This window comes from Helicoverpa armigera, chromosome 16 (assembly GCF_030705265.1).
Source record: "Helicoverpa armigera isolate CAAS_96S chromosome 16, ASM3070526v1, whole genome shotgun sequence".
Taxonomy (NCBI): Eukaryota; Metazoa; Arthropoda; class Insecta; order Lepidoptera; family Noctuidae; genus Helicoverpa; species Helicoverpa armigera.
Window position 1 is genome coordinate 3905808 of NC_087135.1, and position 5848 is coordinate 3911655.

Genomic DNA, 5848 nt, shown 5'->3' on the forward strand with positions numbered 1-5848 from the left:
CCTAGTTTTCAACGTAGTTACGTACTTATATCGAAATGTTAACTTAATTATAACAGTCTTCCATTTAAGAACCGATCTGATGGATATGTTTGACGTTGTACGGAACGTCAATATTTATTCCTCGCATAGCAGTTAAATATGCCTTCAACATACCTACCAAAATACCTATAAACTAGATCCTTCGCTGGCTCAGGTATAATTCCGCCATAACTTATAGTTATTCGTAATTAAAACAGGTTACAATTTAACACAATATTACGAACAAATGTATTGTTTATTGCGAAAGCCCAAGTTTATTATTCTAATTCCCGGCTTGTATAAATTAGAACCTCTATTGTCACATATAAATTGTTTGTCGGGGTAACAGCAATTAATTTAATTCTGCCGTCCTAGCGAAAGGAAACAAGTCATTGTAATATGCATGTAAGGTAAAATAGGAAGGATAAATTCACAAACATTTGGCAGTAATTTCTGTAGCTAGTTGTTTTAATATGCGTTCTATCTCATGTCTTATATTATTAGGAATCTTTAAATCAGTTTGTTTGTTTGACAATAAAAGTGAGGCGAAACATGGAAAAAGGCTGGGGACAATTCATGAATGATAAACACATATGGCCTTACTACAAAAACTTAAACGTCTGTTTTACACTTGTCTAAAAAAATTGTGGCTGCAAAATGAACCATATGTCAACGTCATAATTTGTCATTTTTTAGACAAGCCTTAAACTGACGTTTAAAAGTTTTTGTGGTGACACGGATGGCCGTGGTAATACCTACCTAGTATTTCGGAATGGAACTCAACCTCACCTAAAAAGAGAAAAGGCTAGGCGGGTGATGATGATGAATAGTATTATGAAATAAAACGAAGTCGTTCGAGTAAGCTTATAATAAACAATTGAACAATAACAGAAAATCATACTGGGTTTAGAAGAATCTATACAACATGAGGAGAGCAGCGTACAGAGCTACGGATACGCCAGCTATAACTGTAAAATGTCTTGTTGGGCAATCGTTTTCACACATTCCATACCTGAAAATAAATAAAAAATAAACCAACTTCAATAATATACCAACTTTAAGCTTCCTAATGGCGGGTCTACACGATACATTTATTTTATTTTTTATTTATTTATTTATTTAATCTTTTACAATCAGGCAACAATGGCCCATAGATACATACCTTAAAACGAACATACATACATTATATACAAAACTTGTTAGTAAATAAAACTTAAATCTATGTTAGTAGCACTTCACTTATTGTACACAACGACTGTGCGGTCCTGTGGCACTTGTCCGCGGAAGCGACGGAACACCACGTCCTGTGGCCAGAAGTTCTCGTCCAACACGAGGTGCAGGAAACATGTCGGCACTCGCACCACAAACGCCTTGAAATTGGCGTTATGGCGTGACTCCAGCTGCTGCACTCTCGGGGCGTAATTCAGCTTCTGACGCACGTACTCCACGATGTCCTCCGCCTTAGTGGTGTAGTGTAGGCGGGAGATGTACACCGGGGTGTTCGGCTTGGCGGCACGGATTTTGATGTTAGGCTCAATAGGGGCCGTGCCGCAGCGATTCTTGTTGGTTCGCTGACGGCGCTTCCTCCTTTGCACCGTAACGAACCCCTCATCGTCAGCCCGATTCGGTCCCTTTACGGGCACGGGCTTCTTCGTAGCATCAATGTTGCTACCGGTGACGCTAGCGTAGTCTCGACGTACACCTTGATGTTTCGTCGACGCTGCAGAAACAAGCAGCTGATCGAGCGGTCGACCGGCGGCGAGCGGAGGAGCCGCAGGGACGGGAGCGGGGCAGCGGGGCGCACGAGGCGCGCATTGTGCCGACTCAGCATTCGGCGGTGACAGCGGCGATGGCGACAAAACTGCTGACGCGAAACTTGCACCCGATACATCGAGGCACGCTCCGCGCCGCATGTTTACGTTCGATGCACCCACAGGTGACCCAGTTACTGTCACCGATTTACGCAACTCATTGAGTTCGCTGCGCAATTCGGCGACAGTATTTTGGGATGCATCTAACTTCCTCTGTACATCCGCAAGATTTGCCTTAAGGAAGACAATGTCTTTCAATAGGCTTGTTACGTCGACGTGGTCGAAAGTGACGGGCGGTAGCTTGTTGAGATCCTTCACTACAAACGTCGGCACGTCGTCAGGATCGGTCTCTTTTAGCAGCGTGATGATATCTTGTATGCTTTTCTTTGTCCCGTCACGCCGGCGGGACACCATCTGATCGCTCTTGTTGAGCAACCTGTACAGCAGCTGCTTTGCAGCAGCGACGTCATCCTCGCTGAAGTTCGTCGCGCAGATCTGGACAGCGGACACCTCGTCCATCACGTCCAGCTTCTGCTGCAGGAACGCCAGCAGCTCGTTCGCCACAAGCTGTTCACTCATGGCGATTAAAAAAAAATAACTAGCAACGGCTTAAGCCGCGCTAAAACGATTAATGACAAAAGAACGCGTCAGCAACACGACTGCATCGAATCGCAGCTAGTACGAGACTGTATTTATACATTTACACGGCTTTAACATCGTACAAATATATGTACCTACGAACTTAGTCTTATCATTGACTCAGACTTTATTCAGACTTTTGTATGCACCATTTTTTTCACAGAGAAAAGTCTGTGTGATGTTGGTATTGTATGAACCCACCATAAGTCTGACAACTGAAAACATCCGTCAACATGAGTTATAATTCTACCATTCCCTTTTATTGTTTTTTGTTGTGTATACTTTCGTTATAATTGGATCACGTACCTACATAATGAAACGCAGGATTTGTAATTGCAGAAGCCATATTTTGTGTGTACAGAATATTTTTACACTGAAATCAATATTTGGGATATTTTATTCGGAAAAAAACACGATTTATTTTTCAGGAGAATTCCAGGTCTTTTCTTTTGAATACTGAAGAATACAGCCAACGAAGCCGGGACGCGGCGCAAGTACTCTCGCATTGTAATATTTACATTAATATCTGATATGAGAACTCAGATACAAAATTGTGTGTAATTGAACGTTATGAAGATACGTACATACTTATATAACATTTTCTGAAATCGCAAACAGTGCGTAAAAATGTACCATGATATCATAATAAAAACAAGATCCCCGTGTTCATGATATGAGACGAGTATTATTCGCGTATCTGAGTAACTCGGAATTCTAATACATTGTACATGGTGTTACTTAGTTACTTTTATACAGCTTTGGCTGTTAAAAAAGACGCATAAGTATTCTGAAGTTTAAAATCAGTTCAAGTTTATAGTAATATTTTTATGTAATTGTTTAAATAATAATGGTTTTTTCCTATCTGTTTTCTTGTAGACTGTTTTTTTTCATGAAACCTTAGATACCGACAAGTTTTGATCTTGTGAACAAACCTATAAACATGAGTGATTAAACTTACAGTATTAAGGCTGCCGACAAACTTCTTCTGTTAGGTTACTATGTATACAAAAACAATAAGAAAAATACGTACCTGTGAGTTTCGAAACATACTGTATATAGCAGTAATACCGCGATTACGTGAGAGTAATATTAAATAATTGTATTAAGGATTTCAGGTGTATCGGCAGTACATAATATGCTTTCATAACGATTATTATTTCCAAGGTAATACAATAACATTTACGTTCCTTCATGAGGATAATAATTATAATTTGAAATTTCTAAATTGTATTGTGAAATGATACTTTTTTATTAAGTGGAAAATATTAAAATTAACCTTCGTTCAAGTTATTGTCTGTGTTCCGAAATAAAATGTAAATGTGTGTGTTTTTCTATGATCTCCTACTGCGGATATCAATATAGCCGCTGTTTCGCGATTAGTGATTGACATTAGCTTCATACAATTTATGTCAAACTGCACGTGAATGTCGATCCTGCGCCTGATCACTCTCCGGTCGTGTCGGATTGCCGTCCCATTGGGCTATGAGAGTGAAGAAATAGGGAGTGCACCTGTGTCTGCGCAAATGCTTGTGCACTATGATATGTCCAGCGCAGTTGGCTTATCTCCTGACATAAGAACAGCCGCCGTAGCCATAATCGGCCAGGAAGACAACATCATGTCACATTTCTATTTTTAATCGAATATCAACGAATAGATCCGTTATTGCAATATTGTAATCCGCAATTAGTGAAATCCGAAGAAAACATCTACATTGAATAAAAATAAATAAATAAGACGTTAAATTGGGACAAACTGAGGACATAAATATTATGAAGTAATAGAGAGAAGAGTAAAAAGTCTATAAGTCCAATTTGTAAGAAATAAGTCACAACAACACTCGGAACAACATTAACCTAGATTCAAAGTGATTGTTACATACATTGGTAGTCAGAAGCCAGTAAGTCTGACACTAGTCTAACCAAGGGGTATTGGGTTGCCCGGGTAACTGGGTTGAGGAGATCAGATAGGCAGTCGCTTCTTGTAAAGCACTAGTACTCAGCTGAATCCGGTTAGACTGGAAGCCGACCCCAACATAGTTTGGGAAAAGGCTCGGAGGATGATGATGAAAGTGATTGTTACATAAAATAATATAAGTAGTACCTTAAAAACATTAATCCAAAGAATATGCAGCTTCCACCAATAACAGAGTAAGATGCAACATCTATGCATAACTCAAGTAAGGCTCGTAGGACTGCTTCAATGATTTTGTATATAAGTTTTATAACTATGACCAGTGGTCCGGCGATAGGGTCCATGTACTTTAACACTTCTGTTCATTTCTATTGCCTGCTGAAACGGGGAATTAGGTTACTTCAACACCATCAGTATTTTTAGGGTTCCAAAGGGTAAAACGGGACCCTGTTGTTTTCGCTCATCTGTCCGTCCGTCCGTCTGTCACCAGGCTGTATCTCATGAGCCGTGATAGTTAGAGAGTTGAAATTTTCACAGATGATGTATTTCTGTTGCCGCTATAACAACAAATACTGAAAACTAGAATAAAAGTAATATTTCGAGGGGCTCACATACCAAAAACGTTTTTTTGCTCATTTTTGCTCGATATGCATAAATATATTATATTAGTAATATAGAATATTAGTTTGGATAGTACGGAACCCTACGTGCGCGAGTCCGAATCGCACTTGGCCGGTTTTTTATCGTCCCTCTGATGGGCACAAGCCTCCTCTTACACAGAGAAGGAACAATAGAAGAAACTCTATAATCAACAAGCTTGCTCAATAGTTGGACCTCAAAACGGAGTCACGGTATCATATTTGACGGAGCTATGTCCAAGTTCCGAATTCGTTTTTCCAACGAATCGTATTCTTCAATCTTCTGTGTATGGAAACCGGAATTATATGAGCATTGCAATGGGTCTCCTTTGAAAATTAACTTAATATTTAGTTTTATAATGAGCATGAAGAGTTGTAACAGACTATATTTAAAGAGAGATGATACTTTACCTTTACAATAATAATGACGCTACTGAAATTAAAGTCCAAGCATTAGTTACGTAATCAAAGTATTCATAACAATATTATCAAGTAAATTTAACATTAAACATTATACAAGATACCTAATTTACAAGGGCATTATAATACTAGACTTGTCAACGGTTTTCATAGCTTATAGAGTTTTGTCATAAATTTTCAGTAACTTAGAACAAAGAGTTATGAACAAAGAAGTATTATTACTTTGGGTTTTGGTAATTTACATAAAATAAGACAGGTATTTATTTACAGGCTTCCTGTAATGTTTATTTTGTGTTACTTTCCAAGATCTACGAACAATTCCCACATATTTTATGTTTAGATTAGAAAGTTTCTAATTTAGGTATAATTTATGTTACTGAAAGTTGCTAATTAAGTAGTCATGGTGGCCT

At 38.7% G+C, this 5848-nt stretch overlaps 1 long non-coding RNA gene across 1 annotated transcript; it reads right to left on the minus strand.

Moving 5' to 3' along the window:
• Nucleotides 1-871: 871 nt before the first annotated feature.
• Nucleotides 872-5575, minus strand: LOC126055434 (uncharacterized). Its single transcript, XR_007511457.2, has 3 exons — nt 5430-5575; nt 4570-4755; nt 872-1030 (listed from the first exon to the last, which is right to left on the minus strand). It is a non-coding gene; the product is annotated as an uncharacterized LOC126055434 (long non-coding RNA).
• Between the last annotated feature and the right edge of the window lie 273 nt (nt 5576-5848).